Genomic DNA, 21,068 nt, shown 5'->3' with positions numbered 1-21,068 from the left:
CAAACTTTAAAAAATTGAGTTGATAAACCCGAATGACTTTATTGGGTCAATTACAGACAAACACCACGGGTGAATTATTTTGCACGAAACCCTTTTGATATAAAGATACCCTACTTCAAAGGGGGAGGGGGTGTCACTGTTTTGTTGTGTATATAATTTCTCTGTGTTCTGTAGTGTAGTTTAATACATGTAATGTATTAACTTGTCAATAAAATATCTAATGCTTTTAACTATAAATCCTTTTTTTTTTAGTGCACCATCGTATTTTATTATGTGTGTACAAGGGACAACATGACGAGGTCTCACACGCTCAGTGGTAATAGTAAATAACTTAACTTTTGTGAACCCTGACCCTCGTGTTGTTACTGTCTTCTCAAAATCATTTTTTTCACTTATTGTTCTTGCTTATACTGTGTGGTCTGTCCCAGGTTTTGTTTGTATTTTTTTTACATTCTAGCAATGATAATGCTAGTACTAATACTACTACTATGCTACCGCTACTATTATTTTACTACATACTACTACACTACTACTACTTGCCCTACTTAAATGATGATTTTTTTTTTTACGTCCTCTATTTACGGCCACTGAGGAAGCGCTTAAGTACTTATGAACCAGCTATAACCACAGGACGGACTGCTTGAAACCCCCTTACTTTTTATGAGGATGAAGTGCCGCAACCCGAGCGCACGACCGCTTCTATGGCGTAGAACTAGTTCGCATATACGTATTAACTGTACGTTTTCCAAACATGGGGACAGATCTAATAAACAGTTGGATGTGCCGCAGCATCACCTATAGCGTCATTTGTGCAGGATCTAAAATGCTGTTCAATTCTTTCTCCACATAATTCTTCCCTGAAGTTACCCAAATCGTGTGCTCTTTTTTTTCTCAGTTCAAGGTGAAAACTGTACAGGTTGTGGAAGCACAGTAGATACGTGGAAATAACGGCTTCAGAGCAGACGTTTTCGATCCACAATATGTAATAAACACGTTCATTTTGCTGACGCCAGTATTAGTCCTTCTCAAAATAACATTGCTATCTAGGTTAACCATCTGTGCTGGAAAAAAAAAATCAGACAGACATTGTCAATATAACCAAAGATGAACACACCAACTATATGCCTTGATGCACAAGATGGATATGCACATTATACAGAACACTCCTAACCTTTATTTTCAAGGTGACTTTATTCACTTTTCATGGAATTCACAGTTATGGAGAAAGCACACGACGCGTCCCCCTACTTGACCGTGACAGTGGATTCCAGCTGGGCGCGTTACCAACTCAACAGGGCACGCGGTTGCACTTGATATCGGTTTTTCGAGAAATGAGAACATCATCGCTGGACGATTTTGACTAACACCGCCATGCAGCGTCTGTTTGCAGATACACTGTATAACGCTTTTGCGCCAAGATGATCGTTCATTCAAGAGCAATGGTATCTATATATAATCTCTGGGGGATGGGACTTTCGCCGGCTTGGAGTAACGCATGCATAGTTTGAATGGGAAAGGGGGCAAAGGTGTCAACGTGATGTCATTTGATTGAATGTCTGCCTTGCGGTCAAAATCTCACAGGGCTCGTGCAGAGATTATTTTGGTCTCATCAACCGTGAGAACATCGCATGCGCTGCAGTGCAAGACAAATCTGACCGAAGTTGACAAAATAAGGACGATCGGCCATGCTCCTTCCTCCGATGCGTCATAGACACTTTTTTGTGACGTCATTGCGGAATCCTGCACTGTCAGTGATACAGGTGATTCTCAGCATGAAAAGAAGCTCGGTACATCGGCAGAACGAGGAATTTTCCCATCAAACAAGTCATCCGTAACTCCAAGCTCCAAGTTCTCCAAGCTCGTAATTGCAGACGTTGTCGACAGGACGCGTTATAATATCAAAACGAACGATGCTTAAATTAGGCTTTTACTATGTTCGTTCTATATGGGTTCAAGGCAATAACATCCCATTATCTAAACCATTGTAACTATAGAATATGATTACACACGCCTTCGATGATTAATAAGCCACCAATTCCTAGTGAGGTTCATTGACAGCGCGATCTCTCACAAAGAAAAGATTCTCGTCATCTTCTGCTGCACATCAGATTTCTCCTTTTGTTTTTGTTTGTTTGTTTGTTTGTTTGTTCTTTGGTCGTACTCAAAATCTGTGACCAAATCTGACAACCAATCCGATATCCTCTTACGACATGTAAGAAACAAGGATTGCCAATATACAGAAAAGGAAGTGTAAGTGTAGGTTGACCATTGATACGCATTCGTTAAATTTGCATCGAATATGGAATGTTCTGAAACTAATGATGGTAGACAGATATTGCTCTCAAACGTTATTCCTTGAAGGGCAAAAAAGAAAAGAAAAAAGAAAGAACACTTGTACATTTCTATCAGTACACAATGTACAGGCGACGACCTGACAATTGGAGAACGCAATGTTACATGACCTCCTTTTCTTTGTCCTCGCAAAAAACGCACACAAAGAGATGAATTAAAACAAATAAAACAACAAAGCTGTTTGTCCATCTTCACCTCCAGCCGATCATATGTGCTTACTTTCCAGGGTGAAAAAACCGTTCCATTTCCCGCAGCCTGCGTTTTTGACATCCTCCCGCTGCTGCGCTTACTATGGCAAGGCGCTTGAACGCCGGCCGGTTTTTCCTCCGGAAGTCCCTGCACTTCTGTCGTGTTCCGGAGAAGTTTAACGCTCGTGAGTAGCGTGAGAAAAACAAAAAAGAAGGGAGAATGAAACATAATGGCGAGGTCTCGAGATGTGATATGGTGTGTGGAGGTTGCTGGACAATCTACATCCCTCGTTTTCTCAGCATTTCTCACATTGAGAACATCGCGATTTGTCAGCGAGAACATGGCCACGAGACGTGTACAGGTGCTGAATGCGTGACGTCATGCAATTATTGGGAAGATGAAAAATCGATGACCCCTTCGGTCCTCGATAGCTCTTTCAAGTCTGTTCATAAGAAGCGATACTAATGTAGGCTATCATTGTTTCTAGACAAATAATAACTTAGTCTATCATACCACAGACCGTGTAAATACAATACTTTCAACAATAACAAAACACCTCGACCTAGATTTACATGTATTTCTGCTGCTGCTGCTGCTTTAATGATTTCTATTTTCATAATATAACAACATTATCAATAACGATAACAGTAATTGGTACTAACAATACCTGGTAACAATAATATTACAATGATAATGACGATAAAATGAAATGATAACAATTGTAATAATGCTGATGTTATGATGATGTACTGTGGCATTAACTTTCTGCTCTAGTCAGAAATCGTTCCCAATCTGCAGAGGTCTAAGAGAGAACGTAAATTAAAATCACAATGATCACAGATGTAACATTGTGGAAACAGAGGGAGGGGGTACAAGATGGACTTTAGTTGTCAGACAAAAATGAATCAACTTTCCTGGTATATGTCCAAAATGGCGTAAAAGGAGCAAAGTGACCCTTTGAAAGGAGCATGAAAAGAGAAAAAAATGGGATACAAATCTAGGATGACAACCTACTCCATTTAACCATTGGTTTCCTTGTGTGTGTGTGTGTGTGCGTGTGTATTTTATTTTTGCAGACGTTCGCAGTTGTCAACATTATTATCACTTTGATAAATGTTGAAATACTGATAACAATTTAGTTTTGAAACCCCAAAATAAAGGATGGAATAGACGTAAATACACACAAGCACAAGCAGACAGAAAGACAGATAGCGGGAGAAATTGGCACGATGTTTGATTTGCAAAATCCTTCATAAAACTCTGGCACGTTGAAATGAAGTTTAAAAAAAGAAGGAGATAAAAGTATGTTTTCTTTGATGGGAGAAAAGGGAGACCTTGTGGAAAGATGGTAATTATACTTTGATAAAGAACAGATACAAAAAAAAAACAATAACAACAAGCGTAAGTCGACTCTAATTGGTGGGTTTTTCCTACCCTGTAACACATTATAATAACATCCACCTTCATCTCCATGACAACCGTAGCAAGAGAGAGATGGAGATAGCGAAGATGACTCAATGATTTGTATAGAGCAATAATTCAATGTGTGCGTGGGGCGATTCGGGGATTCCCCTACTATACCACCAGCAGTGGCAACGCGGTGTCATGCCTCAGGGCAGTGCTGACTGGACGCCACTGAAGCCAACGAGTTTATTATGATGAAGAGGGAGGGTTTAGTGTGACGTCAATCTTAACGTGACTACAATGGAAATATTTTCTCCCCTAATATAACTGAACAGATTTATCATGATGATTAAGGGAGAGTGCATACCCTCGCAAAAACGGCAGACCGGGGAAAGTCCTATAAAAATAAACCATTGCTGTTTAACGTCAGCAACTTGTTTAACTCGGATTACGCGACAAATCTCAAAAGTAGCTATCCTCGTTTCTTGTCCACACTTTTTTTTTGTTATTTCTCGGGGGGGGGGGGGAGAGCTCTGCTCCCCATTGACTTCGTAAACAAACGAATCATTCCTTTGTTCCCTAACATGTTATTCTATCTTTATCAGACTTATGAAAGTGTTATTCTCAAGACATTGACTAATTATTGTATTAATAAAAAGAATAACATTATCATGAGGTGTTTAAAGCAAGAGATCCTGTGGTCACATGACAACTCACCCCTTTCTTTTTTTATTTTGGAAGCCTTGTTAGATAACCCACTGCCATTAAAAGTTATTGATCTGATTGCGTTTTTCGCTGTAATACCACTCTTAAATGGTGTACGTGTTTATATTGATCCTCTTTTGATGAACACCAAACCAAAGCAAAATACAGTTTATATGATTTTGCATACATACGAGTACATAATATACACCACAAAATATGCATCAGGTACGCATACAATAATGTTAGACACACACATATACCACTATACAAACATTCGTGTGTAACCACATTGATATGCACACATACATACTTACATAAGAAAGTAATAGAATGATATACAGATAGAAATATCCATATATTTATGTGTGTGTTCTTAGATCAAACAGAAGAAAAGAAAAGGAAAGAAAGAAAGACAAAAAGAGAGAAGGATGAGATATGGAAAGCACAAATACGACGATAAGACAGTTGGTGAAATTGGTATGTGAGGGAAAACCCTCTATGATGTAAGCCGCAGAGGAAATTCCAGATTTAAAGTAAGTTTTCCCTGTTTAACCAGAATTTGTCACATCTACACCACGGATACCTGTAGTATTCCAGCGAAAGACGAAATGCATTAAAACCAGTTCTTTTTGTTTGGCATTCTTTAGTTATTGCTATACGGTAGGCTAAGCTGTAAGCAGAACTTGGACAAGTTATTTTGAGTTCGATAATCGCGGTATACGTATGTCACTGGAGTTGTAGCGGCGGCGTTGGATGACGAAAAACAAACATTATTGTTTATTTGTTCTGTACAATTTGGTTTCATTTAGCCAAGGAATTATTCGGCGTCCATCACATCCCAAAATCGCTGCTTGTCAGGTTGGAAAAGATGCACAACTCTCCGTCAGGCCTCTACTGCTATGAACAATCATGGGACCGATTCGTGCATAGTGACTGAAGGTGTAAGGAGCGGACAGTCTGGTCCACGTCAAACAAGACAAATGGGTACATTTGCATGTAAAGCAAAGGTAAGAGCAAAATAACCGAAAGATCATTGTCGCAAATCAAACCGCAACCACTCCTTTGATACGTCAACGACAAAAAAAAAAAGAAAAGAAAAGGAAAATAAAGAGAAGACAAAAAAAATCTCTTCTCATTTCCTAAAGGATAGGACTTCATAACAAAAAGTTATAAAAAAAAAACTTTCCTTGTGTTACCATGGTGATGATTATGTAGAACAACCAAAACAAATTATGCGAGTAGTCACCTTCACTACTGGAAGCCCTAATGACGTCATAGCACTGTCACCACCATTGCTATGCAATGATAAGTTATGTAACTCCTGGCAACGGTTCCACAGACTGGGTGCGAACACCATTGTAGTTTCACTGGAAGTTGAACCCTAGTAACCATGACGATCACCAAGTGACGTTTGAAGCCTGACGTCATCAATATCTGTCAAGAAATTCATATTCATTATTCTGATGTATGGAGTGAGTCACAGCCGCCAATTGCTGCCAAAGATTTAAGCACAGCTAGGTTTCAAGTGTTATGAGCCCACAGATTCGTTCAAATCAGGTTATATACTGCAAGTCAAAACAATGTCTTTCCGATCTACTTTATACGCGCTGATTTGAATGTGTTTGAGGAAATGCCAGTTTCCTTGTTTGAGCACACAACTTTCAGCATTTTACTATAGACTAGAGCCCCATGATAGATTGTGTCAATTGGCTTGCACTTGTTCCTAAAATCATTTCCTTAAGTTTGGAGTAGGCCTTATTTTAGAACACATGAAGAGGATAAGCGTTCCCTACTTTTTATTTTGTTTTTGTAATAATGGTGAGAGGCACTCATTCAATTCTTTCATGTGACCAAAGATTGAACAATTCAGTAAAGAACTTACTAACGCCTGCTCACTGTGCTCCCGATGTATCACATTCAGGAAAGCACAAAAGCCATTTAGAGATTTAATCAGGTGTTGGTGTATATTGACCGTTATCGCTTAGAAATCAAGCCCTTCTCCGACTCTTCCAACCCCCATGTTTATATATTAGACTAGGCAAGAAGAGGGGGTTATTTGCTGTCTTGTAGTCGCCGTTAAACCTAGAGGAAGTATGTACCTAGATAGCAGCTGTACTTGACTGAGTCATCGACTTCGAGTGCTGCTTTCCCCCCATCAGGTAAGAGGGAGAGAGGGAGATCACGCCGCGGGTTTGAAGAGCCGTTTTCCGACCCACGCGGTCCGAAATGCTTCGGCCATGGACGGGGACACTCCGCCACCAGACGAAGGCTTAGCGTCGTCTGCCTCAGCAACTCTTTTTTTTTATTCATCCAGATACGGGTGAAGATGGGGGACAACTTATTGAGATTCAGAGCTGTTTCAAAAGTATTACTTCTTTTTGGGGTAGTTTTAAATAGAGTTTGTGGAGACAAACTTATCCCGGTTTGTTATAACTCTTGCTGTTGTTGTTATTCGTTGTTTTCTTGTTGTTGCGCTTCTTTTTTTTTTTTTTTTTACTGGGGGGGGGGGGGCTTGGTCAACATCTTGAACTTGTTTTAGATCAGTCACAAATTTCCAATGGTGTCCTGTGCACGCTGGTAACTTCCCAGAGATGATATTGATTTTGTCTGTGTCTGTTTTTGAAGCATAGTCAAAAGCATCGTACAGGCACAATTTTGTAGAAGCATGCAAAATAATGTTCATAAGTGTTTAAACTGGTTTGACCAAATAAGAGTGGGTTTATAAATTTTTATTTGCAACGTCCTTTGTATTTGAATCATAATTCCCTTAGGACATTTTGCTTGCTGCGTATGTATTTGTTTGTTTGCTGCACCTGTAAGAACAAGTCTGTGCGTTCATAGGCTATGCTGGTACAATTCGCGTTTAAAACTCAGAGTCCTAAAATGATTTTGGGTAAAAAGTTACCATCATTGGTAGCTGTATATTAAGTGTAAATCTGAACGAAATAATAGAAGGCACTGTTAAAGGAAACAAAGTAGAGTGATGACACTTGATTTGATTTTCACATTCATATCCGAACTGAACATGTAACTTTCACTGACTTTAGCACAAAAACTGATGTTACAAGAAGACAAGTGACGTTTTACATAATAATGAGGAGAGTCTTTGCACATAGATAGAACTGAGGACTTTTGTTAGAGGAACATATTATTACGAAAGCTCGTATTATGTAAGTCCCTCTCGAAAGAAAGAAACAAATAAAAAAAAATGGAGATAGGCGGAGAAATCGTGGAAAAAGCGGAACATATGGAGCAAATTGCAGATTCTTTAACGATCTCTTTTAAGTGAAAATTGGAAAGACTAACCAGTAACTACTAACACCATACTCTATTTACCTTTTAATTTCTCATTACATTTAACAATAAATAGGTACGTAAATAAATTAGGGCAAACATCATAGTCATGCATTATTTCATTTTCACTATCCATGCTCTAATCACATGCTCCTTTTTTTTAAATTTCTTGGCCCATACCCGTCCTACATGTCACTCTAATTCTTAAAACATGACGACAACTGAGATGAAACGTGATCCAGTGATGCACTGTACATTAATCAATAGAGGTTGCTGACGGCTAAAGGATAGACGCGTTTTTGTTTGTTTGTTTGTTTGTTTGTTTGTTTGTTTGTTTCATTTTCCATCTGAGAAGCTGGCGGGACAACCCATATTTATCTGCCCTAGCTGGTCTTCCATGGGGTCCCGTTTGATGTGAAGCGGGACCATTATTTTCACCGGGATGTGCGCCCTGCTCTTTGCTATGAGGGAATGAAGTGGAATCTTTTATCATGTACGTGCGTCACCACGGAATTAGGATCATACTAATGCCTGATATAATGAACAATAAACTCTTCGCTTTGTGGCATACATAAAAACATATCATTTCAAACAATATTTAACTGTTGAAAGGATTAAAAACAAAACACCCCATGGTTTTTTAAAACCATTTCAAGGAAGTTAAAGGGATGGTATAGTTTTGATTGAGATTGGGCCTCAGGTTTTAACTTTGTTGTAAGAAAATGAGAAACTTTGTGAGAAATACGAAAAAGCATACAATTTTAAGAGGAATTTACAGTTTATTGGATGAAAGTCGGTTTTTAAATGGCGGAGATATATCCGAGACTAACGTTGTCCCTATAAACGCTGAACCCCAACAATATGGAATCTAATGCCCCAAATTCTTCGCAACCAATAATCGCTCATCATTTGAAAAAAAAAAAGATCTAAAAACTTACTTGTTTCATTAATGATCACATTGTAGAGCGCATTTAAACATGACATGAAAAATGTGTTATAAATGTAGGCCTATTACTGTTATCATTATGATTATGATTATGATAATGATTATGATGATGATGATGATGATTGTTATTATCATTATTATTATTATTATTGTTATTATTATTATTATTATTATTATTATTATTATTATTATTATTATTATTATTATTATTTCATTCTTCCTGTTTTACTTGTAAACTTCCATCAGAGTAAAGCTAATAAGGAATTGACTGAAGAAATGACTTATGATAACAGTGTTATATTGCAAATTGGATACTAGTCTTATAATGAGGAACTTATTTGAAGTAAGGCTTGTACTTACCTACTAAAGCCCGTCTCTTGCTATTAATAATGCAGGATACAGATAAAACGAAATACATACACTAAATTGTTATAGATTATCTTTGTGTATTGGTAACATTTCGGAATTTTAAAATTGGCAGCATAATACGATTTTGAACGTTTTCCCGACAAACTTGAAGTGAAGTTGAAACAACTTTCCGGAGTGAAGTGGAATAGGAAACTCTTATAGTATGCCCAGTTCAAGAGCATTAAGATGTATTAAAGCTTTCCACTAGGTTGCTAAAGTTATGCGCACTGCACTTGCATACGTGTGTACAAATTAATACAAAGTGCAAATACATAATGTTTGAGCCGATGGTAACTGAAACGTCCGAAACCGCCCGTCTTATTACTCCCTAAAACGCCCGAAACCACCCGTCCGCATTTTTGAAATAGTTTTATGCTTTAACATTTTTATTGCTTTCATATAGAATATATAATTATGTAATTTAAAAGAGATCAAAGGTCAACAAATATTACTTACGTGACTCAAAAGTCTCTTGGTAAAGTCTAAATAGGCTTTCAAATAAACATAACTTATAACAGATAAAAATAAACATGTTGTGAGCTATTTTCTATAATTTAGAAAGTTGTCAAAATGAGAGTAATATTTCTGTTCTAGCGAACAATAGGTCATTGTGTATGGAATCTTTAGTTGCCAAAGGGTTAATCAAACTTTGCTGAAGACTTCGGTCTAAAAACTCAGTCCTCTAAATCGAGTAGATAGTCTGGCGTTTATGAAAACATTTTTGATTATCGCTGGGTTTTTGTTCTTGCAATAAGATCGCATTTTTATTTCTTATAGTTGGTATTTAATGCCATGCGGTTTAATTTCCGTTTTCTTGGAACAGCCTGTTTTTGTTTTTAAAGTTTAGACTATAAACACAGATAAAATATTGTATTATTATGTCAGTTATGTACATAAGTGTCAAACTTTCCAGCCGGAACGTGGCTATCTTATAAAACTTCACATGGAGGGATGTGTTCAGATTCTGCTCGCTTCCTACAACTCTGAAGATAGGAAAACATTCTGTGAAAATGATTACAAGTCGTAATATTTATATATGAAGAACTTGCAACCAAAAGGCGCTAAATCCATTAAAAATAATGGATTTAGCGCCTTTTGGAAGCAAGCTCTTCATACATGGCGAGTAAGGATAACATGTTTATATTGTAAATGCGCTGTAAAACGCCTCCTTAAAACTACGTAACTCACAGTAACATCACATGAACTTGCATGTTACAGATGGTATTTAAAACAAAAAATTACTGAACAACAACATTCACATTAAAAGGACACAAAATAAGGGTTGCCGACAGTAACCGACCCCACTGGAAGTACAAATCCTTAACTTAAACTCTGTGCTGTGTTTATCATATTCAAGGATTGCTTTAGGAGAGCTTAATGTAGTTTGAACATCCATAAATTCAATTTTATATTAAGTGTTGATTTAAATGAAACGTACACATGATTGTGTGCTGCGATAATTGCCGTTCTGCCTTGGCACAGATTTTTTTTGTTTGTTTGTTTGTTTTGTTTTAATCACGGACAATGTCCTCGCATCCAGAGCCCTTGAAAATGAAATAGATGTCTCTTTATTCATAAACACGATCTTGACACAACTACAATAATAAAAAAGGGGGTATACCACGTGTACACAGTCAACATAACCTCCTTTGTGCTGGCGTGTTTTGTAATTATCTGCCACTTTCGCAACGCACCTTCACCACTTCTTGTGAAGCAGGTAATTGTTCGGTCTCCTCCCCGAACTTCTCCCCCACCTCTCATCTAGCGACCCCGTTAGCATCCTCCCCCTTTCCTATACTTCTGGTTGTTTCTGTGTGTAGTCCGTGATTTCGCTGGGGCTATCCTCCTCCAACATGTCATGAGCAAGATTAGAACATCATTTTGATTCCTGCTTCATCCCTTGCTCCATGAAGTGTGCGCAAATATTTGCCAGAGCCTCGTCGAAGATATCACTCATAGATCAATTGTTTTAAAGTAGCCGACTCTCGGAAACATGCACTCTTGAATCCACTGTGTATAAACTTTCAAGTTTTCGTCCCATCCTCTCCCCCTCCGTCGCACCGAGCTCGGTAAGCGACGGCGCGGCGGGCGGTTCGGCACGCGACGGCCGCAGGGGTTCCAATGTCTTCACTTTAAGTCTGTGCTTATCTGCATTTATCTTTCCAGTGTCGAGATTATTTTACGACCCATAAGATTCAAGCATTACTTTGGATATCACATGGACGGCATGGCAACTTGTAAATATGTAACTGATAGGAAGGACATTACCTTACATGTCAGCTGAACATTTTCAGCAACGCAAATATCGGCCGACCCCTTCAGCTGATTCTGAAGTTCCCCTTTTAAAAGAGAAAGGCTTGTCGTCACATCTTTGTCTTGTTGGTCATGCGTAAATGTATGTATAGATTTAAGTAGACTCTTCCTTTTCAATGATTATCATTCTTGCCATTCAGTTGGTCATCCTCTTTGGTCGTTTGTTTGTTTTTTCGTTTGGCCCACTAGTTTCATTTTTATAAGCCGTATAACCAAAGGCGGCAACTATAATATCTTGTCGGAGACCTATAGATATCTGTAAAGTTAGAGTGCAATTCCACACCAAGATGTAATTTGGTTTGGTAAATGGAGTGAAATTAAACAAAGAGAATGTCAGAAGTTTGTTTCATCAAACTCAGACATAAAATAAGAAAGTCAGAGATAATCATGTTATCTGTATATCAACAATTTCTCGCGAAGGTACAGTATGTTGTGTGCATCGGTTTAATTTGTTGTTCACACAAATCAAAAGAGAGGATAAGATATCTGCACTGTTTTGATTTCTTGTGATTTAATATACATCAGGGTTCGACACTAACTTTTTTGTTTGGTGGACGGTTTTGAATTTGAACTCTTGGTGGAACGAAAAAGATAGTGGCCCGAAATAAAAGCAAAAGAAAGAAGCCATTTTGAACTTGATAAATTTGGTGGTCCGACACCAATGTATACATACATAATATATATATATATATATATATATATATATATATATATATATATATATATATATATACATATATATATATATATATGTAATATGTATTTTAAGAACAATAAAATGGTTATGGAGGACAACGGGAATGTCAAAAAAGAGATGAAAAAAAAAACAGTTTGTGGTTCTGCGGGTGGAAAGCTGCATATTATATACTTCAAGATTATTTCGGATGATATGTAGTTGCTTCGTCTCCATCAACTAATTATACGGTGAGATCACAATATGATGTCATATATAACGTGAGTATACATATTCACGGCACTTGTATACATCACAAATAATGATATAGTACATTACCGGGACAATGTTTTAAACGTGATAGATTGTAATCTATCCACCCTATCATAATTATTGTCAAAACATGCATCTCCCCAAGGAAGAATCTGATTGGCCGGGTAATCAGAAACATTGACAGCATCGCTGCTATTTCTCCTGATCCGGTATTTTTAGGATTTTTTTTTTTTTTTTTTTTTTTTTTGGTATTACCTGACACTATTTTCATAACCAGGATATGTGCGCGAGGTAGAAATTTGATTGATGTGGGTTGTTGGTGTTGTTTTTTCGCGCTCATTTGTGACACGCGTAGAAGGAGAGATGTTCAGCGGCCCTTTGCATATGCTATAATGTATCACCCGATAATAAGGACATACAAGGCACAATTGCGAGTGCTATGGTATACCGCTTTCCTGATAATTAACGGGTTGGTCGGGTGGGCCATGAATTGCGTTAAATGGAGCTCTGCGGCTGTGCCCCATGTTTCAGTTTCGAGATACGTGCGATGCTATATGGTGACGTGCCTCGTTATTAATTACGGATCGTAATCAAAGCTTTAATTAAATACACGATAACAATGCAGTGTATGTCAGCGAATAACGCCCAAGAATAGAATCGTCACAAGAGGCACTTGAAGACGAAACTTGTCACAGAACAGATGTCTATGATTATAATATTGCACGTTCCGGTGACATGTATGTTTGCATGAATGTTGTGTGTGTGTGTGCGTGTAGGTGTGTGGGTGTGAGCATGTGTGTATGTTTTGGCTTCCTGTGCTCTCGTGTACACTTTCGTATTAGCTAAGAACTAAGTGTGTGATAGCTCTTTGGTGTTAGTTAACATAACCTAATTTCCCCACAGTTGAGTTTCTTTGAATTCTCTATGCACCCTGTACGAAATATATATACACTTACGAATACACTATATATCGCAAATCTTATTTAAAAAGTACACTCCGTTTATTTCCTAAATATATCCTTCCGTTTCGTACAGCTTTTGAAATTGATCGAGCGGAGAACATTATTTCGTTATCAAGTTGCTTCATCCCACTGAATAAACACGTGAGATATAGAGATAAAAGGAGACAAGCAGACAAACAAACAAACAAACAAACAAGTGTTATTTAGGACATCGAGAACAGGATGATTTTGCACAGAATTCAAATCAATGAATGTTCAAATTTTCCTCTTAGAGACAATTTCTTAAATTATAATATAAAGAATAATTGATTATCTTATCAAGTACTATGTTGTTATTATACATTCAAGACATCGCAAAAGTCGGTTTGTTCCAACAAACTCATGCATATGTTTCGTTTTGTTTGGTTTTGTTTTTAATGTGTAATAAAACTAGCCAAGATTTGTCATCGACTTACGTCACGATCACGTGACAGCGATTCCTATTGAGCTTGATAAGGTATACCCAATCTTCCAAACCCTGACCCTAATTCTAATTCTAACCATAACCCTAACCCTTAACCTAACCCTAATCTTTAAGTAAATCTTAACCAGTGTTGTAGACTTGGTTGTTGTAGGCGAGCTTACTGTCCGCAAGCGCGAAACAGCACTATAGAGAGAAGCGGAAGTGTGAAAAAGGTCATTAAAAGCTCATCGCTTCCACCGTCTTTTGGATGCTAGCAAAAACTTTAAACTGACCAAAAAAAGTCAAGAAGTCGAGAAAGCGCACGAACGCTGGTAAAGCCAACTACCTAGGCTGTAATAAGGAGAGAGTTGGAGCGGAAAAGTGACAGTTCGCCCCCAGCATCGATCGCTTCTTCGCAGCCTTCGATGACCCCCTGATAATATCTTTACCACCATCGGTCCGCGGTTGCTACATCTTTGATCTGATTTTACTTGTATCATAAAAAGCAACTTACTTTGCAGAACGAGCACAAGCGTGGATATCAACACTGAAGCTTTTCTGAACATGTTCGCCATCACTCTCCCTTTTTTCTCTTTTTTTTTTAAACGAAAAATTTGCGTGACTTTTTTACGTCATCTCCCATAGCATGCCCATGAGATATACGTTTTATATATCCTTGGCCTTTTTTTTTCTCTCCCGAGTCAATAATACACATCACTTATGGATAACTTAGTTCATTGCGTCTTTTCGTTGCCATGGGGACAGTGTTCCGCCCCTTCGATACCAAAAATAACACCGAAGTTCTTCCAACTTCGTGCTCAAAGTGCTTGAGCTTTGGTGGAGTGACAGGGAGTTACACTTCGACTTAATGAATGATAATCATACATCAGTTTATTTGACAGGAAATTACTTTGTGATTTTTTTTTCTCAGTGATTACTAATGATCAACTGGATAAAAGGAGCTATTGTAATAGGTGCACATTTTACAACCATATTGTTGTCATGTAGTATCTACGAAAAAAAAAACCAACATAATGACAAGGGCATGTTGTGACTGGTTTTTTTTTCTTCTTCTTCTTCTTCTTCTTCCTCTTCTTCTTCTTCTTTAGTGTCGAAGTGTACCACGCGCTGTTTTCTGGTTATTGACCTTGAATGAATCTTAGCAAAAACCCAGAGTATAATGTTGAACCAGAATAAGCGAAAGCAAAAATCCCACAGTGATTCGATATGCATCTAAACCTCCCTCGCGAACTTTGGCGATGAAGAGTTAAGTGGTATCGCAACGCATGAACCAAATATAGGTGGCTGGCTATCTATTTATAGCGACTTTAATGAATGATAAGCAGTGCGTGGGAATGGCGTCATGTGTCTCTTGCTCTATGCCTTTAAAAGGATATAATCGCAATCGGCCAACTATTTATAAGAGAAGAGAAGTATACGTAATTATACTTCAAGTCCTAACTGACCGAGAGTGTAGCGCATACATTGAATGTCAATAACATCGAGAGTATATACAGGTCCCTGTGCTGTCGGTATCCCTTAAATCACATCAAATAATGTAAATATTTATCTAGTCTGAATCTGGAAGCATGACCCCTCACCTGAAAAAGATAATTAAGAACAATATTAATAGCTTCTCCATCCGTGTATTACTCTTACGTTCAACTGTAATCCTAGATTTTCTCCTTTTGTCGTAGCACAATGACATGTCAATAGGTGTTGATTTACGAGCCCTTGGCAAAGGGGAAATCTGAAATGGAAGGACTAATGAAGAGATAAAACCTAAATAAATTTGAAAAGGTAATAAAGGATCGCTCTTGCGTTGATACCCCGTGATCAAGAGCAAACTTGTTATCGTGACCTGGGTTTTTATAATATTTGATCCTCAACACTCGACACACATTATCATCTAAAACACCTTGTCCTTTCTAGATTTGCAACAAGAGTTTCAAAGAAAAATGTGGCGTCATTACAGTGTTCACTTTCATGCTCGATACAAGTGACAGCTCCTTATGCCGCCTGATGAGGCTTTGATTGATGAACTTTATTAATGACCAAAATTGCCAACTCTTGAGGTGCAAAGGGCGATACTGCTGAGATAGCGTCTTCAAAATATGATGTCTAGATTATTAATATCATTATGTAATATCTGCCATGGAAAGATGGCTTGATTTATAGGCACTTTGATTTATTGACAAATTTTATCCCTCGCGTTGAGTTAAGATAATTTCCCGTGCTCTATTCTGCATCAATTGCCAAATAAAAGCTGAGAATTCCAGTTATCGTCGGTAAGGGCGAATTGAATATGTTTGAAGGTTGGTGGTCATTTTTTTTTTGTGTGTGTGTGTGTGTCTTGATTGATTAAATGTCGCGTTTACTTTGCCTACATGTGTCCAAAATCTTATCTCTGCGATACCACCCTTAGATTCCCCCACTTTTATCAATTCCGCCTTTTTTTATAGTAACATATTTCATTTTCCTACACCCATTTCTATCGATTACAAAGATGACTTACTTGTTTGAAACGTGAACTGAATCTGTAAAAAGTCACAGAACTCGGCTCATTCTGACGACTTTTATCCTTTTTGGACAATCTCAAACTTTGTTTCCACAAACTCTCCAAATAGGTGTTGTCACATGCTTGTTCATGAACGCTTCTACGCAGTAACTGATGAAGAAAACGCTTACTTTCATTCCCTCTTCCAGACAAAACGAAATAAATTTTCTTTCTCATATGAGTCAAAGTCTTGGTTTAGCGACCTGCCCATGTGATACGTATCCACCGAATAAAAACTCAATCAATGCCCACTAAATTGCGCGAGAGAGGCAAGCCTGTTAGTAGCTACATAAATCTTTGCAAAGATTGCTCGCGAGGGAATGTAGATCTTTAATTAATGAGTTCGCCCAAGTTTACAGAAAACATACGTAGAATTCACCATTAGCTAGACATATTTTCCTTTACATGATCAAAGACAATTAATAACTCTGTATAATAAGGATTATCGCTCAACATTGACAATTATTCATTGAGACAATTGACTGAACTTTAAAAAAAAAATGTTAAGTGTTAAAGGGCGTACTATACGCAACCTTCCCTCATTCACATTCCCTCCTTAACACTTGCGATTAAGTGATAATCATACCCAAACCTGGCGAAACGACTTCGCAATAAAGCTGACGTCTTTCAAGACGGACAGCAACAAATTATTGTATTGTGATGTTCGTTTCTTTCTTATCATTTCATAGAGCACAGTGTGAAGTTTTGCCTGCCCTGCGTATCGAAATCTCTTTGACCGTGTCGTACATGTAACCCATCAAACCTCGTGTATGACTTGAATTCAGAGATGACCGAGGGCAGTGGACGCACTGCGCATGTGCAGCGACGGGCCGCGTTACATTTTTTTTTTTTTTTTTTTGTTAAGTCGAGCCTATTTTGGCACTGGTCGACTGTCTGCCAAACAGGACTTTATTTCTAGACGGTGTCCTCTTAACAAGAGGCGAATGCAAAGGCGGATATGCATTCCATCTTGAAGGTCGCAAGGGAAAGGTTGCCATGTCTCATCACAGAACTACCTGACTCCATGGTCTCATCAGCATGGAGCTATAACAGTAGCTCCATGGCGCACGTGGAGTATTATTATTACTCTTATTGAAGTATTAACATTGTAGTGTCCTCACATTGCTTGGGATAATAACTGCCTTAGCCTCCGTCACATGTCATTGGGCGTGTGGAGTAAAAAAAAAAGAAAAAGAAAAAAAAGACAATATCTTAATTCTAGGAAACTCATTTTTCATTAAATAGCACCAATTGGAGTGCTAAAGAAATCCGTCTATTGTTTCATGTAAAACCACTCTCCAGAAAATAATGAACATCTTAACAATAGGCTAGATAAGGAAAGTAGTAGTAGTTCTAGTAGTATACTTAATATGATTAGTACTGTTAGAATTACTATTATGATTATTATTATTATAATTATCATCATTATTATTATTACTATTATTATCATTATTATTATTATTATCATCATTATTATTATCATTATTATTATTATTATTATTATTATTATTATTATTATTATTATCATTATTATTATTATTATTATTAGCATTAGCATTAGCATTAGCATTAGCATTACTATTAGTAGTAGTATAGTAGTACTAGTAGTAGCAGTAGCAGTCTAGTAAGAGTAGAAGTAAATATATTACTTTAAATTAAGGGTGGTGTTCGCAATAGCTGTGGTAAAAGTTATAGCAAGAAAGTGATAATAGCCTATACTAATCAAAGTAGTACAGTAATAGTTATATGATATAATAACAGGAATGACAATGGCAACGGTTTAAACAACGATGATTATGTTAATGGCAAAAAGATGAAATAATGAAACTGATGATGGAACAACAATGATAAAAACAAATGCTAATGATATTCATAAAGCATCGACTTTAGTAACATAACGGTTAACAAGTCAGGCATAATATCAGTAGGTAAGATTAGAAGAGGTTGCGGCAGTAATACAGTGCACAGTTTATATAGGACAACAAATCAGCGCACAGCATTAGAATCGGCAGTCTCTTGGGAGTGTGGTTATTTTTGGAAAAAATAAAAAGTGCAAAACATTGAAGTCAATCCGATTCAGGAGCTTCGGTTTTGCGAGCCCAAAATAGCCTCCGCCATTCCATGGCTTTCAGTTGCAAATGAAGCCTTAGCCAGGATAGTTTGTTTTGGGTAATATGTTGTTTTGTTTATAGGTAGTTTATTTGTTTGTTTTTAAGCATACTATTATGCTCTCATTACCATGTTGTTTAATGTCCCGTACCAAAGCGCATTAACGGCGATAGAAACCGACGAGCTGGTCACCATTTCAGGGTTTTGTTTTGTTTCTACTTATCTCAAGTAGAAACCCACATCTGAGGCGAAATTGAAATCCGCCACATTTGCAGGCCAAATGAACAGCGCCTGCACGGAGAAGGTGCGGCGTATGAATGCAGAAAGGCCTCTGTTTCACTGCTGGGTGCACTGTGGTGACGGTCACTCATTGCGTCTCTTTCTGTGTGTGTGTGTGTGTGAGTGTGAGTGTGCGTGTGTGTGTGTGTGTGTGTGTGTGTGTGTGTGTGTGTGTGTGTGTGTGTGTGTTGGGTGGGGGTTGTATGGGGGTGTGAGTGTGTCGTATGAGTATTTTTCTGCCTGCCTGTCTGTCTGTCTTTCTTTCTGTAGATATGTGATATACATCCCGACAACTGAACTAAAACAACTTTGACGAACTTAAAAACAATATTCCAATATTAAACATCATTGTTATATAGCTAGATAATATATGTATGATTACATTGGGATATATATGGGATACATATGAACATGCACATCAATCATATCATAAAGGAAACTATCAGCTCTTTTTATGTGTGGCTGAATAATTGCTTTTTTTGTCTTCTGGCATGGAGTTATGATTTCACTTTCTTTCCTCTGAATATATCTATCTATGGCATCATTCACATGGGAGTAGGAGCCTTTTAGAATAAGGCGAATATGACACAAACCACATTCACATGTGTCTCTACGGTCTGGGTTAACTACAGACCAAACTGTGAGATAGTAAAATATGCACAGTCATTATACTTCTACCATGAGTTGTTCAGACTTCCACAGCGTTTTGGCCTATACAGAGAGGCAAAGTGAGATTGAGAGAGAAAGACAGACGGACAGATAGACAGACAGACAGACAGACAGACAGACATAAAGATTGGGAAACAGTACGGACGAATTTATTGTTGTACAGAATGGACAAACATATTCAGCTGACATTACTACGTGTATGTTATACATCATAATCTTAGCTCACACCTAAAGCGTATCTTTGCGTGATAATTATTATTTACTCAGATTTGATCAAGGTACCGATTCCACTTGTTTCGTTCGGCTGTTTTTTTGCTGCAATCATCTGATCAGGAAGAACAGATATATATGTTCCAACTTCCCATTTTAGTCTCTCGCCATAAGGCAATAAAAAATGTGTAAAGAGATAGAGAGATAGGTGACTATTATGTTGTTAACATCAATGATTATGTCAATGGATAATCTTAAATTCTCTCAATAATTGTGCAGTGTATGGGTGTGTCAGCCCTGTATGATCCAATATACCATCATGTCCATTTATTTTTATCAGTTGAGTATCTACTGGAGCATTTGGTCCCATTGCGTAAGGAAAATAATTCCTTCTTCCTCATTCTCGTTGTGTTCAATTAAATATATTTCTTTATTCCCATAATTACAATAGTCAATTTTTGTGCTGTATACGCAAGTACTGTACTCACATTTCGTGTGTATGCGTTACTTACTTTAGTGGCTTTATCCTGGGCGACTTTAATCTACCGGTAGATGGCGCTAATTTAAAGTTCGGCCACAGTCTATTGTGAAGGACTGCAATGGGGGGGGGGGGGGGGGGCGTTGGGGGAGGACACCATTCACCGGCAGCAGGGGTCTTTGTTACAAAATCTATACTTACACTGCTGACAGATTGTCACAAAAAAAAAAAAATACTTGTTCAGTTTCCGTGACTCTTTAAGATATATTATGAAAAGGTGTGATATCTCCACAAAACTTGAGAGAATCATATACCTCATTACACTGGTGTGCTGATTATTTTATCGATCAATTTGTATCTTTTGGAAGAATTTTACACGCACTCAACGCCTGGTAGAAGCTATGAAGAAGACAATGGACTGTAAGTCACGTGTGGGGAAAAGATGTATTACATAATTGTCACACTCGCATCTTGGGATGAAAGCGAGATGTTCATATCGAGCTATTAATCCAACAGAGGAAAAACTGATTTTACACTCGGATTTAGGTAGGAAGGACATGGTCAGAGCAACTTATGGTACATCGATTGCATAGCAATCGGAAATGGAGAAATCCCTGAACCTCTGGGCTTGGTGGTTTTTACAACCAGTGCTCGTAACTTGGCCTAGATCCCTTTTTCACAGAGATGCGCGTGCAGGGAAAAAAAATAAAATAAAAGCGATGCTAACTGGCATGTATTCGCATGTAGTGAAGCCAGCTACTTCATGTTTTTTTTTTCTTTCTCCTCCATCCAGTCATTACCTACT

The sequence above is a fragment of the Diadema setosum genome, chromosome 9, assembly GCF_964275005.1.
Source record: "Diadema setosum chromosome 9, eeDiaSeto1, whole genome shotgun sequence".
NCBI lineage: Eukaryota > Metazoa > Echinodermata > Echinoidea > Diadematoida > Diadematidae > Diadema > Diadema setosum.
Note: the sequence above shows the minus strand (reverse complement) of the source record.